This window comes from Bos taurus, chromosome 22, assembly GCF_002263795.3.
Source record: "Bos taurus isolate L1 Dominette 01449 registration number 42190680 breed Hereford chromosome 22, ARS-UCD2.0, whole genome shotgun sequence".
Taxonomy (NCBI): domain Eukaryota; kingdom Metazoa; phylum Chordata; class Mammalia; order Artiodactyla; family Bovidae; genus Bos; species Bos taurus.
Genome location: NC_037349.1, coordinates 45,707,777 through 45,729,016, shown reverse-complemented (window position 1 = coordinate 45,729,016; position 21,240 = coordinate 45,707,777). Strand labels below are relative to the sequence as shown.

Below are 21,240 nucleotides of genomic sequence, written 5' to 3'. Positions count from 1 at the left end.
AGGTCCTAATGACACTGTTGATAAAAGATTGGCATAGTAGCCTTTTTTAAATTTTATTTTATTGAAGTATAGTTGATTTACAATGTTGTGTTAATTTCTGCTGTACAAAAAAAGTGATTCAGTTATGTATATAAATATTCTTTCAATGTGGTTTATCACAGGATACTGAATATAGTTCCCTGTGCTATATGGTAGGGCCTTGTTGTTTATCCCCTTTATATAAAATAGTTTGCACCTGCTAAATCCAAACGCCCTGTCCTCCCCTCCCTTACTCCACAATCCCCTGGCAACTACAAGTCTATTCTTTGTATCTATGAGTCTATTTCATAGATATGTTCATTTGTGTTATATTTTAGATTCTACACGTAAGTGATAGGACTCCCCTGGTAGCTCAGCTGGTAAAGGATCTGCCTGTAATGCAGGAGACCCTGGTTCGATTCCTGGGTTAGGAAGATCCCCTGGAGAAGGAAACAGCTACCCATTCTAATATTCTGGCCTGGAGAATTCCATGGACTGTTTAGTCCATGGGGTCGCAAAGAGGCAGGCACGACTGAGTGACTTTCACTTTCTTTCACTATAAGTGATACCATAGAGTATGGGATGGGATGGTCTTTCTGACTCACTTCACTTAGTATAATAATATCTATGTCCATTCACGTTGCTGCAAATGGCATGATTTCATTCTTTTTTATGGCTGGGTAGTATTCCATTGGATATATGTACCACATCATCTTTATCCATTCATCTGTTGATGGACATTTAGGTTGTTCACATGTCTTGACTATTGTGAATAATGCTGCTGTGAATGTAGGGGTGCATGTATCTTTTTGAATTATAGTTTTATCTGAGTGTATGTCCAAGAGTGGGCTTGCTGGATCATATGGAAACTCTATTTTTAGTTTTGTGAGGCGCCTCCGTTCTGTTTTCTATAGTGGCTGCACCAATTTATATTCAGTGGCCTTTTCTAAACTCCAGAATATTCCAGGACTCATATTTCTCTTCTGAGAATATGAGTGTGGAGGATGAGAGGGAAAAGGAAGTTAAGCCTGGAGCCAGGTGGCAGATGTGGCAAAAGGATCACTGGCCAGGGGCGGAATCTATGTTTGCTTATTCAGTGAAAGGCAATATTGCATATGGAGAATGCACAGGTCAGGAGTTGAAGAAACCTCAATTCAAATCCCTCTGATGCAACTTACAGCAGTATGACTTTTTTTTTCTGCAGAGTCTCTATTTCTCCATATGTCAAATGGGAGTAATAGTCTCTGCCACAAAACAAATTATTGCATTGATTAAAAATGGCATGTATAACATAAAGTCAAACATGAACACTCTTACCAGTTATTTATCATAGTCAGTGACTATGTTGATCACTATACTATGTTTTCAACATTTCCAAACATTTGAAAATTTCCCTAAAGAAAATACTGGAAATATCATGAAAAATGATGTATGTGAAATACCTAGGATGAAGGAGGCTTTTGACAGATTCTAGTGATTTTAATTTTTCACTTAGAGATAAATTCTCACAGGGCACCAGGCTCTGCCCAGGAATTAAGACGAAAAGATGCCTTACTTGTCCTTGACGAATTGAGTCTCCTATGTACTTAACCATTATCATTTGTCTCTTCAGATTGTTCCTGGACCTGATTACCTATTTTTGCTTTTATTTGATAATTATCTCTTTGTATGCATTTATGTATTAAGCTACAAATAATATAAGGAATCAATGAGGCTCTAACTGGATGGATGGGTGGACAAGATGGAGGGATGGACTGGTCATCCAAGGGAAATCTAAAACTCTGTTCAGGAATTTAAGTCACTGGCCCATTAAAAGAAAAATGGGATAGCTCAGCATTTCAGTGCCCAGACTAGGCTTCTCTTTCTTGAAAGCTCTACCCATGGTATCACTTCAGTCTGCTCAGTGCCTCTTCCTCTGGAACAGAGCCTCCCTCCTTGGCCACAGAGGTGAGGTCATGACCAGGCTGAGCCAGTCGTGTTACTCGAGCATTCCAACTGCAGTGATTGGTTTTTCTGTGATCTCATGACCCGAGTCAGGCTAGAGTTATTCCCAGAATTTTCTTCCTGTTCATTGAGCTGTGAGGATGTTAACACAGGGAAATAAGCACCATATCTTTCCATCCCTCCTTCCTCCAAATTGCCAGAAGGAGAGAGCTAACATGCAGAGTGAAAGAAAAAAAGATCAGACAGTTCTAGGTCATCTAAATCCTTGACTCCAATAGTCTCTGAGGCCAGCCAGCTCCATTCCTGCCCCTAACACAGTATAGCCGTCTAAACTAATACCCTGTTTCTTTAAAAAGTTGTATGCAAGTCCCATCACACACAGCTGACAGAGTCTGGGTTAATACACTCTATTCCATTCTGCCTATGGACATGCCTCTCTCTATCATCTTCTCTAAATGTAATTCTTTCTAATCATTGACCGTGGGGTCTTTCAAAGGGTCTGGACCTGTGATAGAATCTGTATAGTGTGAAAAATGTGTAATCTGTTATAGTTGTGATCCCTCTGGAGGGTAGCAAGACAGAAAGTTATGAAATATTAAATTGTTAGAATAGGCAAAGATTTCTTAAACTGGTCACAAAACGCTGCTTCTGCTACCAAGTCACTTCAGTCATATCTGACTCTGTGCGACCCCATGGACTGCAGCCTACCAGGCTTCTCTGTCCATGGGATTCTCCAGGCAAGAACACTGGAGTGGGCTGCCATTTCCTTCTCCAGGTCACAAAAAGCACTAAATGTAAAATAAAAACATTGATACACTAGATTTTACTGAAAATAGGAATGTTTGTTCATCAAAAGATACCACCAAGATAGTGAAAAAAAATTGGGAAATATATACAAAATAAAGAAATCTAATAGAGGACTTACATTCAGCATGTAGAGTAACTCCTCAAATCAATAAGAAAAAGTCAGAAAGCAGAATAAGGCAAAATAGGCAAGAATTGAACAGGGACTTCACATGAAATGACATCCAGATGGCCAATAAAGCATGTGAAAAGAATCCCAGCATCATTTCTGTTCAGGAAATGCAAAATAAAACTCCTGTGAGATACCATCAGCCTACCAAAATGGCTAAAAAATAAAAGCCTGACAATGATAAGTGTTGATAATGATACAGAACAAGTAAAACCCACAGAATATTGATGAAAGCATAAGTTCATGGAGTATTTTAGAAAAAAAAAAAAAAGATTTCATGATTTCTCCTAAGTCTAACTTATGACTCAACAATTCTATTCCTAGGTGTATAATCCAAGAGAAATAAAAATATATGTCCACCAGAAATACGTACGAGATACAGTTGAACTACTGTATTTATAAATACAACTACTCTATTTATAAATGCCCCGAACTGTAGACAGTTGAAATGGCACCCAACAGGAGAATAGACAAAGTTTGTCAGACGTTCATACAAATAATATTACACAGCAATAAAAGAGGACAAATTACAATTATACAACACAGTTTATGGTGAATAAGAACCAGATATGAGAGTACCTGTTTTATTACTCTATTTGTAAGAAATTCACACTCAAGCAAAATTGATCAATGGTGATAAAACTAGAAGAGTGGTTACTAGGAAGAGTACTGATTAGGAAGTGGACCATCCAATGGAACCATCCAGAGTCCTGGAAACGTTCTGTATCTATTACATAGCTTTTGAGTCTTGATGAGAGAGGTGGATGCTAAAAAATGCCCATCCCAAATACTAACAGAGTTCCTATCACTGGTCCTAGTACCATTATTAATGCTATTGATAGTTGATTGTTTAGTGTGTGTCCATTGCTTTCATAAATACTTTACAAGCCCCTTCCCACTTGTTCTTCAAAGCCAATCCAACAGTGGTGTTATCAGTATGTTCAGCTTACAAATGAAAAGAATGATGCTTAGAACTTCGTCAAAGAAGAAAATGTGCGAGTTGAGAGTCCAAGGCAGGTCCTCTGGCTGGAGAGCTTGTAGGCCCCGTGCTCTTAATCACTGAGTCATAGGAGTAACAGTTGGTGACTGTCTCAAAGTCCTGGAAAGCCAAACACCACAGCAGCATGAGTCCCTGGGAAGCTTTGTCAGTGTTTTCTTAATAATCCTAACTGCACCTGAAAACAAGTAAACATTAAAAACCAAGATTTTTCTACACACCAGGAAGTCTAGACACCTGCTTTTGTATATTTTCTGGAGGTGGAAAAATAGACTGTATGAAATTTATTTCAGCCATTTGGAGAGGTTTTAGTAAAGATGGGTGACGTTTGTGATTCAGTGGTGAGACATAAATGTTTAACACAGGGTCTTCCTCCTCCCCCGCTCGTCCCCTGCGGATGCTTTGAATAATGCAAAGTCTGTTTTAAGCTCTGCTGATTTACTCAAGAAAAGGATCAGCATATTTTGAAATATTGGTCATATGGTCTGGCAGACGGGAGCATTAAAACATGGCAAAACTCAACAAGCTACTTCCTGTCAGCTGCTTCTCAAGACTTCATGGGCTCATAACACTTAATAAAAAAACATCAGCTGTAAATAATAACTGATGTCAACTGCACTTTTCATCGAATGAGCTAGACATTGGGAAGATGGTTTTGTTCTCACTGAAGAATACCTAACCCCCATGTGCGTGAGATGTTCACTTCCTGCCCCTTTATTGAGGACCCACTATGTGCTAGATACTTCACTGTTGACTTCATTCATGGAGAACGGTTACTACCCAAAATGCAGTTTCGTATGGCTCAGCCTAACGATACTTTATGCTTACTATCTGTGAGGTAGGTTCTCTCAGTATTCCTCGTTCATTAGGCTGCTAATTCCATGAGGACAGAAACTCATCAGCTGATCCCCTGCAAGTCCTCAGGGTCTAAAACAAGGCCTGGCCCATCATAGGTGTTCATTAATTATCAGGTGGATGGGTGAGGGGATGGAAGAGGAGGGGCGTGGATGGGAAGCTAAGGTTGAGGGAGGCCATCCAGCAAGGATGTAGCCAAGCCAGGCTCTGAGCCTGGGTTCTGCTGCAAAGTCTCCCATCACCAAATTACAGCTGCTTCAAGGGAGATGTGTCAGTTGCAGGAGTCATCACCAGTGACCTTTCTCTAAAAGTCACTATCTGTCTCCGTGGGCAGAGGAGGGGCCTGGGACACACAGCCGGCTGCCTTCCCAGGCCCTAAATGTCTGGGACACGGAGGCAGAGTGAAAGGCAGTCCTGCTAAAAAGCCTCTCAGATGCCCTTGCTGCTGAAGAACAGGGGCAGGGGAGGATCCAGAGCTTGTACGGAAGGACAGAAGTCACAGGGGAGGAGGCGGGAGGGCTGAGGTGGGAGGAGGTGCAGGGCCGACGTGAAGGCGTGGAGCTGGGTCCACAGTACCCGCATCAGGCTGCCTGGCCCCGTTGATTAACCGCGAAGGTGGAACAGGCACAAGGAGTTGGGGGCTTGGGTGAGTGGGAATTAAACCTTGAGGAGGAGGAAGATGGGGTAGCACCTTGGGCAGGAATCGTTCCGTGAATAGTTTATGAGGCGTATCAGGAGTCACACGAACGGGCACCGGCTGGAATGTTTTCTGACTTTAAAGTAAAAGCCGCCCACCAGGCCGCAGCAAGTGTGGGAGAGGCGAAGTAGGAAAACACGGAGGCCCCTCTCAGCCCAGCTCGACCTTGTAAAACATGGGTCTTGGGCTGTGCGCGCCAGCAAACGCGGCTCCCTTTGCACACCCGACACCGCTGCGGGGTTTCCACCACCGCTGTGCTTAGCTCCGTGTGTTCAGGCCGTTCATCTCTGCAGCTGGGCAGGGGTCACAGGTGGCGCATGGAGCCCGTGGGATGCCCACCTCTACAGCAAGCGCTTTCTGTGCTCAGAACCCCGCAGTGGCCGCTGTGGGGCAAGGAGGAGGCTCACCCAGGGGAGGTGGTCTTGCGGGGGACGAAGAACACACAAGGAGCCTCAGAAAGAAATCTTTCTTTGTCCACATCAGCTCAGTGCTTTTAACGGCTCCCTCTCCACCCACAAGCGAAGCCACAGGCGCCCCATAAACTGAGCCCCCCATCGCAGGCCTGGGGGAAGCCTCCTTCCTGTCGCCCCACCCCTGGGCACCATCTCTTAGAATGGAGCCCAAGCCTCCGCACTGACCCTGGTGTGGGGAAGTGGAGCACATCCCAGCGCTGCACCTGGGGGCCCCCAGGACCGTCTGAGATCCCCGGCACCCAGTTTCCCACACTCGCAGCCAGTGCCCAAACCGGCTGCTGGCTGGAGCCAAGCCAGGGTCTGACCCTGGGTCTCTTGCTTGCCTGGAATGTAAATTCAAAGTTTAGTCAGCAGGCTCATGCGAGGGATGGTTCTGTCACACAAGCAGCATGTGAAGTGCGGAGAGACCTCTCACACCGGGGGCGCTTTTCCAGCCGCTGCCGAGTAGAACACTGCCCTCTCCTTGTCATCCATGAGCTCTGAAAATCTGGCTGTCCAAGATGTTCCATCTCAAAACTGCCCTCCATCGCCCGTTCGGTGGTGGAAATTCAAGTCTGTGAAGTTTCTTCCTGATAAGGTTTTCTCTCCGTCTGTAGTTGAAAGGGTTTCCCCTTTTCAGAAAGGTTGGGAAGTTATTCTGAGGATCAACTACATTTCCTGGTGTTCCTCCAATCACACCAGCTTCACCCCTGAACACACGGTTCTCTATGTCCGGGGGAAGTGGGTGTATCTACCTGGGAAGACTGGGGTGTCCTCACAGCTCATTCTGGGAGGTTGTTTGCATAAAATCCCTGTAGGAAAGGAATAGTAGGATATTAGTGTAGGTGAGGCATTTGGCCAGGGAATTCATAGATGTATAATCCTGCCTTCTTGCTTCACCAACTTATTTATTCAAAATTAATAAGCAAATGAATGAATAAGTGCATGTATGTGTGTGTGTTGTCCAGTTCTGTGTGGTAAAACAGCAGCAAAATAAAAAAGCAAAAGTTCTCATGGAGTGCACAGCTTTGTGAGGGAAGAGAAGCATTAAACAAGCATACAAATAGAAGAGCATGATCATTTATATAGGGGCTTCCCTGGTGTCTCAGACGGTAAAGAATCCGCCTGCAATGTGGGAGACCTGGGTTCCATCCCTGGTTTGGGAAGATCCCCTGGAGAAGGGAATGGCTACCCACTCCAGTATTCTGACCTGGAGAATGCCGTGGACTATACAGTCAGTGGGATCTCAAAGAGTCGGACGCCACTGAGCAACTTTCACTTCACGGTAAATGAGATGGAGCATGAAGGACAGAGGTAGGAGGGTGGAAAGTGCAAGTTTACTTACAACCACAGAGAGCAAAACAAATCAGCCCTACTCTTTGGAATCTCTGGTCTCCAGATTCAATACAGAGTCCTCAAGAGTTAGTCTGAGTTCTGAGAAAAACCCCTAGAGTGGGTCTGTCTAAATGGACAAACAGCAATCTGCTGGAAAGGCTAAACCTTGGGACTAATGTTGGCACTTCAGTGAAAGAAGCAGCGCAGGCGCCAGGAACAAAGGGCAGAGGATAAGGGAGGGTGTGTGGATTCGAAGGTCCCCATCAATGGGACACCCACTTGTGGAAGCTGAGGAGGATGGGAGAGCTCTAGGTTGGATCTGTGGGACCCCCCACAGCCGCTATCTGGACCCTTGCTTAGACAGAGAAACCAACCACTCCCTCCAGAAGCCAACAGACAGATGGAGGCAGGAGGTGCTGTCACACACTCAGCTTTGGAATTGGGGGATGTCATCAAGTCTTGAGCTATTCCCACCTGTACCCTAATTTAGGCAGCTGTGGACGCAGTCACCCACTGCAGGCAGTGGGGATTAGAGCAAGCAGTAGATGCCTGGGAAGCGTCAGGATCAGTCTTCGGCTTGAGTCAAAGGCAAAGTCCTGGCCTCAGGTGAGGAAAACTGAGAGGCTGGTCGACTCAGTTTCTGTGTGTATCACACAAGTCCGTGCCCCCAGCCAACTGATGTTCTAGAAAGGGCTCAGTGAAGATAAGCTGTGATAAACCTTTTAGAGATGAAGCAGGGAACCCACGCAAAAATAATTGGTAGCAAGGCTGTTTTAGGAGGTGAGCAATACTAATGAATCCTAAAGAAACAGAAGGAAATAAAGGAATGCTGGGAGTGAGAGGGAGTGTGTTTTCAAATTAAGGTGATCTAGGGCTGAGAGGAAATAATCAAAGTATCTCCTCATCGATATAGTAATGTTACTGACATGCAGCCTCTGACATGACTTTAGCATTTACTAGGTACCAAGTGCTAGTTACTATGTGAAGGGTTTAATGCACATTACATCATTTAATGCTCATGGCAGTCCTTGAAGGGAGGTATTGTGACTTTCATGATGTCATGGTTTTCATGACCCACCCAGTGGGGATCTGGTGACCACTTACACAGGAATCCCTGCAGGATCCGAGGGATTCGAGATTCCCAGACCCTGCCAGACCTACAGAATCAAAATCCCCATGTGGAGCCTGGAGATCTGCATTTCAAGCACTCCTTGGCTGATGTGTACATGCACACTGGGTTACTTTGTATTGGTTGGAACAGAGGGAGTTTAGTGAGCTCCTAAGCAGCCTTTATTTTTTGGGGCTCCAAAATCACTGCAGATGGTGACTGCAGCCATGAAATTAAAAGACGCTTACTCCTTGGAAGAAAAGTTATGACCAACCTAGATAGCATATTCAAAAGCAGAGACGTTACTTTGGCAACAAAGGTTCGTCTAGTCAAGGCTATGGTTTTTCCTGTAGTCGTGTATGGATGTGAGAGTTGGACTGTGAAGAAGGCTGAGCACCAAAGAATTGATGCTTTTGAACTGTGGTGTTGGAGAAGACTCTTGAGAGTCCCTTGGACTGCAAGAAGATCCAACCAGTCCATTCTGAAGGAGATCAGCCCTGAGATTTCTTTGGAGGGAATGATGCTAAAGCTGAAACTCCAGTACTTTGGCCACCTCATGCGAAGAGTTGGCTCATTGGAAAAGACTCTGATGCTGGGAGGGATTGGGGGCAGGAGCAGAAGGGGATGACAGAGGATGAGATGGCTGGATGGCATCACTGACTTGATGGACGTGAGTCTGAGTGAACTCTGGGAGTTGGTGATGGACAGGGAGGCCTGACGTGCTGCGATTCATGGGGTCGCAAAGAGTCAGACATGACTGAGCCCCTGAACTGAACTGAATTGAAGCAGCCAAGAGTCCAGTAGTATCATTATTTTTCCTTCCTTTTGGTGGAGCATTTTACATTAAAAAAATTATTGAAGTATAGTTAATGTATAATGTGTTAGTTTCAGGTGTATAGTGGAGTGACTCAGTTATACACACATATATAAATATACATATATATTCTTTGTCCACATTCTCTTCCATTATACGTTATTACAAGATACTATAGTTCCCTGTGCTATACAGTAGGTCCTTGTTGGTTATCTATTTTATATATAGCAGTGTGTATATGTTAATCCCCAAACTCCTAATTTATCCCTCTCCCCTCTTTGGTAACCATCAGTTTGTTTTCTATGTCTGTGACTCTATTTCTATTTTTTAAATGTTTTATTTGTAACTTTTTTTTTTAGATTCCAAGTATATGCAATATCACAATATGTTTGTCTTTCTCTGGCTTACTTCACTTATTATGATAATGTCTAGATCCATCCATGTTGCTGCAAATGACATTGTTTCATTCTTTTGTGGCTGAAGAATATTCCATTGTATACATGTAACACATCTTCTTTATCCAGTCATCTGTCAGTGGGCATTTAGCTTGTTGCAATGTTTTGGTTATTGTAAATAATGCTGCTATGAACATTGGGGTGCATATACCTTTTAAAATTATGTTTTTCTCCAGATATATGCCCAGGATTGGGATTGTTGGTTTTAAAGTAATCATTTTTAGTTTTTCAAGTAATCTCCATACTGTTCTCCATAGTGGCTGTTAGCAATTTACATTCCCACTAACAGTGTAGGGGGCTTCCCAGGAGGCTCGGTGGTAAAGAATCTGCCTTCCCTAGGTTGGGAAGATCCCCTGGAGAAGGAAACGACAACCCGCTCTGGTATCCTTGCCTGGAAAATTCGATAGAGGAGAGTTGAACATGACTGAGTGACTAAGCATGCATGCACGCAACAGTGTAGGAGGGTTCCTTTTTCTCCACACTCTCTCCAGCATTCATTCTTTGTAGACGTGTTAATTATAGCCATTCTGACTGGTGTGAAGTGATTTGTGAGTTTTGATTTGGAATTCTCTAATAATTACCAGAGAGCTTCCCTTGTGGCTCAGACAGTAAAGAGTCTGCCTGCCACGCGGGAGACCCAGGTTCGATCCCTGGGTCAGGAAGATCCCCTGGAGAAAGACATGGCAACCCACTCCAGTATTCTTGCTTGGAAAAAACAATACCAACGCTGAGCATCTTTGCACGTGCCTGTTTGCCATTGGTATGTCTTCTTTGGAGAACTGTCTCCTTAGATCTTCTGGCCATTTTTTGATTGGTTTGTTTGTTTTGATTTTGAGCTGTATGAGTTGTTTATATGTTTTAAAAAAGCCTTTCATAAAATTCAACACCCATTTATGATTAAAAAAAAAAAAACTTTTCAGAAAGTGGGCATAGGAGGCACCTACCTCAGCAGCATCATTAAAAAAAAAAAAAAAAATCAGCACTTCCAGAAGAGATGAGGCCTGAGACCTGACTTTGGAGATGCTGAAAGGATCCCATGTACACACAGTGCTAATGGTGTATATCTGGAAGGGACTGAAGTATACAAAGGCCGTCTCTCCCACCTTCCCCAGAGACCGGGCTCTGCACACTGGACTCAGGAGGGAGGGAGGAATGGAAGTGTGTCCAGTTGAAAGCAGAAGACACAGAGTTCTCAGAACTAAGGTCCTAAACTCAAGAGGGTTTAGCCTCAGGGGACAGGAGACAGGGGGATGGTGATGGAGCCGGGGCCCCAGGAGGCCAGCCCTGAAGGTTGCCCTGATTCTCTTGTAACCCTACAAGGGCTGAGGGCTAAATCCATCATGTAAGGGTGAAGCAACACTGTTTTCACAGAAAGAAAGGCCCAAATGTTTTCCATGGTCCTGAGGACTTATTCTGAGAAAGCAAGCTCCCAAAAGGGCCTTCCCAGTTTCCGACATCATCCTCTTCCCAGGCTCTCATGCTAGGGGGGTCTCGGCCCTCATGCTGCCTCTGTGAGCCTGTGCAATGCCCTTTGTGCCACTGGCTTCATCAAAGAGCCCAGCCTCCATAGTGTGAAAGCAGGAGGTGGTCGGGGTGACGAGGGAGGGGCTTTCATCTTCCTACAGAGGGGCTGCCTGTGTCCAGCCCTCACTTGCCTTCCTGGGGGCTTTGGAGAGAATAGTGGCCCTTTGTGGGGGAGGTCCCCCATCACCCAGCCCCCGGAAGCCAAAACCGTTAGGCTCCGGCACATGGACACTGTGGGACAAGGGACAGACTCTTTGAGGCCTCAGGACCCCCGCAAGAGGTTGGAGGGATGAGGGTGGCAGGGCAGGTCCCTTTGTGGAGGGAGGAGGAAGCTGGACCCTCAGACCTGCACCCTGCCCTGGGAACACTGGGGCTTTTTCCTGTCTCACCAAGATTGGAGGGCATGTCCCAGTTTAGAAGAGAGACAGTTTGGCCAGGGACAGATGTTTATACCTGGTTAGGGTAAGATCAGCCACGATGCGGAGCTGTTCAGGCCTGAGCACTTCAGCTGCACGCTAGTGTGTGGGCCCGTGCACACCCAGGCCCAGATGCTCAGCGTGCGGATGAGCGTGCGCACGCTCACCTGGCAGAGACCAAGCCTCAGCATGGACGTCTGGTGGATCAGCCCGTGTCAGGGGCAAGCAGGTTTGCCCAGGGGTGGCCCTGGCTCCTGGGTGACCACACGCCAGCTGGCATGCGCCAGCCGAGGAGAATCTTGTGCACTCCTCAGATGACTCTGCCGGAATGCCTCAGCCCATAAACGAGCTCAAATACCTGTCCACTTGGACTCACTCCATTCTCTGGTGCAATGCAGAGTGCTGTATCTTTGTAGATACAGATTCTTCAGTCTATAGGGTGCTTTACATCTGCCCTAAGAGGCTGAAACTGTCCTTGAAAATAAGTGTGAGAGACAGAGGCAGACACACAAAAAGAGAGACACAGAGAAATGGGGTGGGAGGGAAGAGGAGAGAGCCAGAGTGGGAAACAGAAGCCAAAACAGACAGAAGGATGGACGCCGGGCTTTCCAGAAGAGGCTCACATGCTGACAGACCCAGCAAATCCAGGCCTACCTCAGAGTGTCTAGGGAGAGCAGCTCGTGTGGCCGCCACAGAAATGAGGCTGCACTCAGTGGAGCTGAGCCTCGCCCCCAGCACACCTGGAGCTTTCCGCGCAGGTGGTGTTTTGCACCCCCCACCCCCAGCAAGCATTCGAATTAATATAAACGTTTCTTAGCCGGTCCTTAACAGCAACAGCAGCAGTATGGTGGGAGGGGCCTCCTCAGACAAAGACTGGCACAGTGCCTCCTTTATGTCATCCTTCTTGAGGGAATGGGGACAGCGGCAAGACCACGCAAGCCGGTTCTGGGGTGGTCCCCCACTCCGTCAGTGGCCTGGACTTGTGACGGATTGGGGCAGGGGACAGGGATGTGTTTGGTGACTCTGTGAGTCTGCAACATATGCGAGGCGCGCTTCAGAGTGATGGAAATCTGAGGACGGCCAGAAAGTGCATTGCTTTTGCCAAAAGCGATGCATTCAGATGACAGCGGGAAAGGCGGCCACGAGGGGGGCTGTGGGGGCTGTGGGCTCTGGGCAGAGTGGGTGGAGGAGTAGAGAGAAAACCCAGGAGAAAAGCACAAGTTTCCGTCAGCAGGAATGGGGAGGAAAGCTCAGCCTCGGAAAATACAAGCCTAGTGATCCCCAGCTCAGGAGTTTGCTGTCGCTGGTATAGGGGGAGGAACACTCCATGCCCGGGAGAGAAGGGTCAGAGATAAGACTGGGCCCCAAAATGTCTGTCTCTGATGCTGAAGCTGGCTAACCTCCCCACAGCTGAACCCCTTCCTTCTACGCATGCTCTAATTTTTTCTTACAGTTAGTTGCTCAGTCGTGTTCGACTCTTCATGACCCTATGGACTATAGCCTCTGTCCATGGGATTCTCCAGGCCAGAATACTGGAGCAGGTAGCCATTCCCTTCTCCAGGGGACCTTCCCGACCCAGGGATCAAATCTGTGTCTCCTACATTGCAGGCAGATTCTTTACCGTCGGAGCCACCAGGAAGGTCGGCCACCTATTGGTCACCGAAGGTGCTATGGATGCACAGTGAACCAGACAGGACATGCAGTCGTAATCTCCTCTCTCTATTGCTCTTGGTTGGTTTTTGTCATTGTTGTTGTTTTGTTTGTTTGTTTTGCACAGATGAGGAAGATTTATTGAAGTGTGCATATTCAAGCGGTGGGAAACAAAAGCAAAAGCAAGTTACATCACAGGAACCCCAGTCATACCCTTTAATTTACAATATCCCTCTACTCGGTTCGCACATACGATAGAAACCGCTGCAGTTTGCTCTTACTCGAGGGACCTCATTTGTTGTCATTCAGTCACTAAGTCATGTCCGACTCTTTGGGACCCCGTGGACTGCCGCACACTGGGTCCTTACAGGAAAGGCCAGAGAGTCAACTCATTAGTGATGTCATAGACTCCCTCTCAAGTAGAGATTCTTTTCACAAACAAATTTTTATAGATAACTTTTAAGAATAAAAAGGTCAGGGAACACAATAAAATGGTCAAACAGTCAAACTGTGGTCAACCCCTATAATTTTAGTAAAAAGTACTGAGGAATTGGGAAGATAGGATGGAAATACATTTACTCCATGCAAGGGTTTTTGAGAAGGTGGCGCCAACCCAGGTTTCCTGTAGGAAGTATGCGTGTGTCAGGCCTAAAGGATGGCGCCCCTTAACCTAGTCAAGGAGTAAGGGGTGGATGTAGTTTTCATGTGGTCATGGGCAGATGATACAGCCAGAGGCCCAGAGGTTGGGAAGGATGTAGTGTGTCGATGGAACTCAGAGAAGTCCAGCAGAGAGAGAGTTACTGGGCAGTGCACAGACCAGGTTATCAAGGGTCCTGTCAGCCATCACAAGGTGTCTGGGCCTGGTTCTAAGAGAACGAAGCTACTTTTTCAGCTTCACTGGTGGGGTGGAGACGAGGATGCTCCACCTGGGCTGCGTGAGTGGCCTTGTTGTGAAGGTTGCAAAATTAAAAAGAAGGTCAAATTACTTAAAATCATGGTCTTCTCTGCTCTTTGTCCACTGGCTCTTGAGAGAGAGAGATACTTCAGGCCAAAGAGAAACGGACCAGTTGTGGGCAGGGCTGCTAGGTTACTGGCATTTTTGCCCCATTTCATTTTTCATAACACTGTTGGAGAGGGGAAGGACTTATACAGGAGGGGAAGAATGGGTCCCTGTGTGTTCCATTTGAAATCCACCTTGTGTAATAACACAGAATACCTAATAGGCGTAGGCGGAAGATGTGTTTGATCAATTGAAAGATTGGAGGGATGGCTCATGGCCAGCCAGGCAGGCACTGTGCTATCTTACTTTGGGAAGTTCCGAGAGAAAGCCATGCTGAGGTTGATGCCTTTGATGATTTATTTCTTAATTTCTTCTCTCCCATTGCCTGTACTGACTCAGATCCAGTGAGAGCTCGTGGTGGGGAGTGAGGACTGTGTCAAAGCACATGCCTCACCATTAACAAGCCCAGGACCCACAGCGGTGAATTATAGCTCAAAATCCAGAGGCCAAGATACCAGGATTGCAGTCTCAGCATTATCCCTTCCAAACTAAGTGACCTTGGCTCATTGGCTTCACCTCCTAGCATTCAGCATCTTCATCTGCAGAGCTCAGGTCATTCTCTTGCTCCTTCAAAGAGACAGAGAGTGAGGCCTGAGTCTGATTATCCAGGAAGTGCTTAGCAGGGGGCCCAGCTCAACGATTACTATCAGTAGTAGTAGCGTGCTAAGTTGTTGCAGTCGTGTCCAACTCTTTGCAACCCCATGGACCACAGCCCACCAGGCTCCGCTGTCCATGGGATTCTCCAGGCAAGAACACCGGAGTGGGTTGTCATTCCCCTCTCCGGGGGATCTTTCCAACCCAGGGATCGAACCAGCGTCTCTTACATCTCCTGCATTGGCAGCTGGGTTCTTTACCAATAGCGCTGCCTGCAGTTAGTATTATTTTAAGTCTTCCTAAGGCCAAGGAGACCTGCATTTATTAATAAATAGGGCTTCGCTGGTACCTCAGTCAGCAAAGAATCTGCCTGCAACGTGGGAGACCTGGCTTCAATCCCTGGGTTGGGAAGGACCCATGGAGGAGGGTAAGGCAACCCACTCTGGTACTCTTGCCTGGAGAATCCCCATGCACAGAGGAACCGGGCGGGCTACAGTCCATCAGGTGGCAAAGAGTCAGACATGACTGAGCGGCTCGGCACAAATGCTTGGCTGTGGCATAAACAAACCCTGAGGGCGCACATTTTGCCTGTACAAGGCCATGAGAACTGGGCAAGTAAAACCACACGTACGCCAGTCACTTTAGCCATCAGTACTGCTGAAAGGCGTGAGGCTGCCAAAGACTGCGTTAAGGTTTACTTCCTAAGTGGCAGCAGTGTATCGGGGACAACATGAGATAAAAAGAGTTGCGTGAGGGGGCAGCCTGTGTGACCCACCTTTTCTTAAATCCTGGGCTGCCAGGTGCCGCAGTGACTGACAGAAAAAAAGAAGCCACACAGGGAGTTGGGGAAGCTATCTTCCCAAACCCATAAGGCCCTTTCCCCGCCTCTCAGTGCCCAGTGGGATGGTGACGGTGCTGGGAGCGCCATGCGTGATGTACGTTGCGAGGTATAAAGGTAAGACGTTCAGAGGCTGTGATTTCCTGGTGTTTGTGGTGCTGTGCAGATGAGCGCTGCTGAGAAGCTGAAATCATGAGGCAGCGCATGTAAGGGCTGGGGTCCTTGAACTGCACTGAGACAAGATGCCAAGGGAGGGGAGGGCAACTGTGCAGCGTGCTTAGATGCCAGCAGCACCTACAGCCCACTCGTCTGATCTGCCAAAGGAGAACCATGCCCTGTGTGCTGTTTGCTGTCATGGCTTTTCTATTTGAAAATGCATTTCAGGGAGCCTTACACATGAGTAAATGTGCAACTATCTGGGACTTCCTTGGCGGTCCAGTGGTTCAGACCCTGTGTTTCCAACGCAAGGAGCACAGGTTCAATCCTTGGTCAGGCGCTGAAGTCCCAGTGCCATGCTGTGCGACCAAGAAAAGTTTCTTTTTTTTTTTTTTCTTACAAATGTGCAACTATCTCCTAATTTTAGAGGCACATAAGGTTCTTTTGTAGGTGCAAATACCTTTTCCCTAAATGTCCATCATTATCTACTACTTCAGTCAGGATGGGCCTAAATAATACTACAGTAACAGACGGCCCCAAAACCCTCGTGGTTTATGCTAGTCAGCAGTGGGCACTCATTAGAGGTGGTGACATATTACCCATTTTCCCTCCAGAGAGATAAGACCAGTTTATAAGCCCAGTGGTGATGCAGAAAAACTGCCCACCTGCCCTACCCTGACTCCTGCGCTTTAGGAAAGACCAGGACCAGAGCAGGCCAATAGAAAGCACGGGCTCGGCAGAGTCATTTGGTGGAAGCCCCTTCCTCTTCACCCTTAGCCTGCTGTCCTGGCTTCTTCCCACCCACAGAATCCCAGACATTCTTTAAAGAAAGGCTGTGTGCAGACACTGATCTGCTTATTAATTATGTCATTTTGTATTCATTCCAAACCCTCATACTCGAGAAGGATGATTCCCGGGAAGGCTGTCTTCCTGGCAGAAGGCAGGCTCTCCAACTCAGTTCTCCCCACCGCACAAATATGTGCTTCTTCCGGCCAACAAGTCTTTTATTTTCATCCTTTTGTCATTAGCTCTGTGCACAACTATGAGTGGGAAAGATGAAGAAGAGGAAGGGGGAAAAATGACAGAACATTCTTCAGAAGGCACTTCCTTTTTCTTTTGAAGTTTTAATCACCACTGACGACCTCCATCTCCAAGAAATGACCTCAGTTCCAAGAAGAGATGCTCCAGGCTTCCTTTGACCTGTGCATGGCTGTGAGATAAGACAAAATTCAGGACCTAGACTCCTGAAGAGCTGTAAGGAAATATTTCACCAGCAGCTAGCATCTGTTCATACAAGCGTTGAGGATGCCCCAGCCTCAATGACATCTTCCAAGAACCAGATAGACCCAGGTTCACGTTCCCAGTGCTCAGGGCACCTGTGCTCCACTCAGCGTCTCCCAGTCACTGCTGAAGGTCCCCCTTCAGCAGTCAGGAAGCCCACTCCCAAGACTTGCCTCCCCCCTCCCTCAGGGTGGCTTTGACCTTCCTCTGTAGTCCTAGTGCATAGGTTTGAAGCCCTATTTATCAGAAGCCAGGGAGCACAGACTCAGGAAGTCTAGAGTTCTAATCCCAGCTGTTCTGCTTCCTAATGGTGAACTCAATGAGTTATTCTTTCTGAATCACACACTGTAAAGCATGGATGACGGCATTTCTCCTGTTGAGTTGTTACACAGATTAAGTGGCGCAGTGATGCAAAATTCACACAGTCCCTGATACATAGCTAAGCACTGAATCATTACCACATGCCTTACATTCTGTTTTCAACATCTTTACTTTAAGCCTCATCACCTTTCCCCCAAATTAGTATAATTGACCCCTATTGGCTTCTTCTTCTTTGACGTTCACGTTTTGAGTTCCACAGTGAACATTTGGTGTGGCGAGATCTGTCATGCACTCACTCATTCATCCAATTACTCAGTTTTGTTATATGGGAACCCATCTAGTCTGCTGGTTAATATTGACAGCCGGCAGATCTAACTGGGTGTCTTGGACCGGTTATCTAATGTACAACCTTGGGAAAGTTACTGGCTTCAGTTGCCTCATCTATATAATGGTAATAAGATCTCCCCCACCAGGAAGTGGTTCTAAAATTTCAGTTTGTATAAAATCCATGTGGAAAGCCTGCTTAAATGAAGATCTGGGGCACAGCCCAGGTAAACTTAAATGTGGTCAGTTCTCCATGTCATCCACCTGTCATGATTTGAGAAGCTGGCAATGAAGGTGAATAGATACTTCCCGTCGAGGGCTTAGTCCAGTGCATTGCACATAGTGGGTACTCTTATAAATTATAGCATCTATCAGACCTTTAGACCAATCAGAAGATGTTTTGAGCCCCTCTTACGTGGCAGGCATAGAATATATCAATAACCCAGAGAAATGCAGTCCAGCCATTGAGTCTAAAAGAGCAGGCGGATGTTGAACAAACATTCTAAGCGTTATTAAAAAAAAAAGGAAAGAAACATGGGCATTCTAAATCATTGGGAAAATAGTTCAGACTTTAGTCTCCCCACTTTGCCTCCTACCCCAAGCTTTTGCGGCCCACTTCCTGCCCCACGCACACATTGCTTGGCTGGAGCCAGCTCATACCAGCCAGGGAGAGCTGGATTGTTAAATTTTCAAGAGTTTCGTGAGTCAAGTGACTTCCCGCTGGTGACTTGAAATTGCCCTTGCTAGAAGTATTTACTCCATGGAAATCCAGAAACAAGTCAGGACTCTTCCCCCATCTGCAAGATGTTGAAACATTCACTAGCACACCAGGGCACACGGGTCTTCTTACCACCCCCCTCCCCACCCCACCGTTCTTTGCCTTCTTCCCACAGTCCTTGTACTGGTTTGACCTCCTACCCCCACGTCCAGATCCAGCTGACTGTCTCAGAACCACCCAGATGAAATCTCATGCCATGTTTAGATTTTTTTCCCTGGGAGAGTGGTTAACTGCCAGGTCACCAATCCTGCTGGCAGGGACACTAGTCTTCGTAATGAATTCCACCTGCTGGGCACATCCTCTGCGTCTTGGTGGATAAAAGAAGATTTCCCTTCAAGTAACAATGACATCTGATGGAATTTTTCTTGTTATCCCTACCCACCCCCAGCACAACATTGCTCTCTGGGGTCATATTGGCAGAACAAGATGTTTGGAAGAGTCCCTTCCATGGGGTGGGGGTACTCAGGTGCTACCACCGGCCAGGTATCTCCCTGCACCCTGGGATGGAGGAGGGCCCAACCCTGGCAGGGCCCTGCAGGAAGTCCCCTAATCAGATCATTGCTTGGCCCCACTCTGAGAAATTCTTTTCTCTTGTACAGAACATTCTCTCCACCCCAGATTCTCTCTGATAGAAACTCAAAAGGAGAAATGCCAGGCCATAGAATTTAAACAGAAGGGCTTTAGACAATTTATCTCACACTTCAGCAACTTTGCAGTTTATATTTGTAAACCTCACTTATTTACTTGTCCTGTTTTTGTTAAAGTAAACTCATGTGGAGCCACCACATAGAAGGGTTCTGTTTACATGGCCTCTGCTTTCAGTTTAGATTCCTGGTTTGTCTATTAACATGAGCGCCCCCCATCCCTTTTTTCCCAAAGAATAAAAAAAATTTTTTTTAATTCTGAGCCTCCCAGACAGGAGTAACAGGCCCAGGATTTTGTACAGAGGGCTCAGAGGATGGCATGAGAAGGGAGGAGGCGGAAAAGGATTTGAGTCTTCACAAATCAGTCTGGCCCGAGTACCAGAGTTTGGGGCTTGGGGCTTGCCAAAGCTTTCTGGCCTGGAAACCATGGTCAAGTTCTGTCAGGATGGGGCTGAGAGCTTGTAACTTGAGCTGTCTCGCAGGAGAATTCCCAGGGTCTCACTGCCACCCTGTTCACTCGAGGCCTTTGGCATCAGCACTTCATCACGGGACTGTGGGACATCTTTCCACCCACTCGTCACACAGAGAGACGGTCTTATTATCTGCAGAGAAGGCAAAGGAAGGCTGATAGGCATTCTGTCACCTACTCCTATGTCTCTTGGGGTGTGTGTGGTTGTGTGTGTGTGTGTGTCTGTCTGTCTGTCTTTAGAGGATCTTTCTAGAGCACAGGAGGCAGAAGTCATTGCCATGGAATTTATTCACTTAACAGTGGTGGGCAACTGGGAATATTGATTTTTCTCCTCCATCACCTCAGCTTCATTCATGTTTCTAGGTGGTGGGAAGACACCTTACCTCCTAGCAAAAGTGTTGAGCAAAAGAGATTCAAGAACCATAAGAACTTGATCACATGCCTTGTTTAAAGATTTGAGACTCCCCTGTGGACTCTTTTTTGGGGCACCCTTTCCCCAGTATCTGCTTTTCCGGCTCTGGTTAAGCACGACTCACAGATGTGGACCTATATGTGAAAGAGCCTAGGAAAGCGGCTGCATTGTAAGCAGCCTCTTGAGGGGAGAGAACTCATAGGTGACAGTCAGTAGGGGAATTATGAAACATGATGAAACTGCTCTATGGAACATCATGTGACAGTTACAGTGGGTTGGCTATGTTGGAATATCCTGAAGGTAAGGGTCTGGGATACGTGGTCTAGTGGCAAAGCTTGTGTATAATACAGTGTCATTTATGTTATATTTAAAAAAAAAAGAAAGGTTCCATTTCAAAGGCACTATGTTGAGCGAACAAAAACAATCTCAGAGGGTCAAATACTGTATGGTTGCGTTTAATATAATTTATAATTCCATTTGTATAATTCTGTCTCCAAATGACAGAATTATAGATATAGAGAAAAGATTAGTGGTTGGCAGAAGTTTGGGAATAGAAGGGGGGGAGGTGGAGGTAGGACCATATAAAAGAGTAGCTGATGGAATAATTAGAATAATTTATTGAAGAAATAACTCTGTATCTTGACTGTGGCTGCAGACACACAAATCTGCGTGTGATAAAATGGCACAGAACTATATACCTGCTTTGTACCAATGTCATTTCCTGGTTTGTTGTGTAGTTATGTAAGATGTAACTGCTGGAGGACGCGGGGTGGAACTGGGTATAAGTCTCGAAACAATACCGTGCATTTCCACAAAACTGTATGTAAGTAAACCTCACTTACAAACAAAAAACTGAAATGATATTTGCCATCGTGGTTGCTGTCATCACTTTGCCAGAAGGGGAGTATTTGAGATTAGGGATTGGTCAGAGAATTCTTAGCCTTTTCTGTAATGTTAGAATATTTTCCCAACCGCTACACATTTATGTATTATTTATATAATTTAAAAATGCATTGTTAACTTTATAGAGTCAGTCAAAATCACCAAGTATTGATTGAACATTATATGGTTGTCACAGTGTAAAGCCAGATACAATCTCTGTTCTCATTTGGGTGGTGGAGGGAG

General features: G+C 46.3%; 1 long non-coding RNA gene across 2 annotated transcripts in view; it reads left to right on the top strand.

The window, feature by feature from the left end:
• The window catches only part of LOC112443470 (uncharacterized), a 126,173-nt gene that overhangs the window by 16,008 nt on the left and 88,925 nt on the right, over window positions 1–21,240 (top strand). The gene's annotated exons all lie outside the window — the stretch shown is intronic.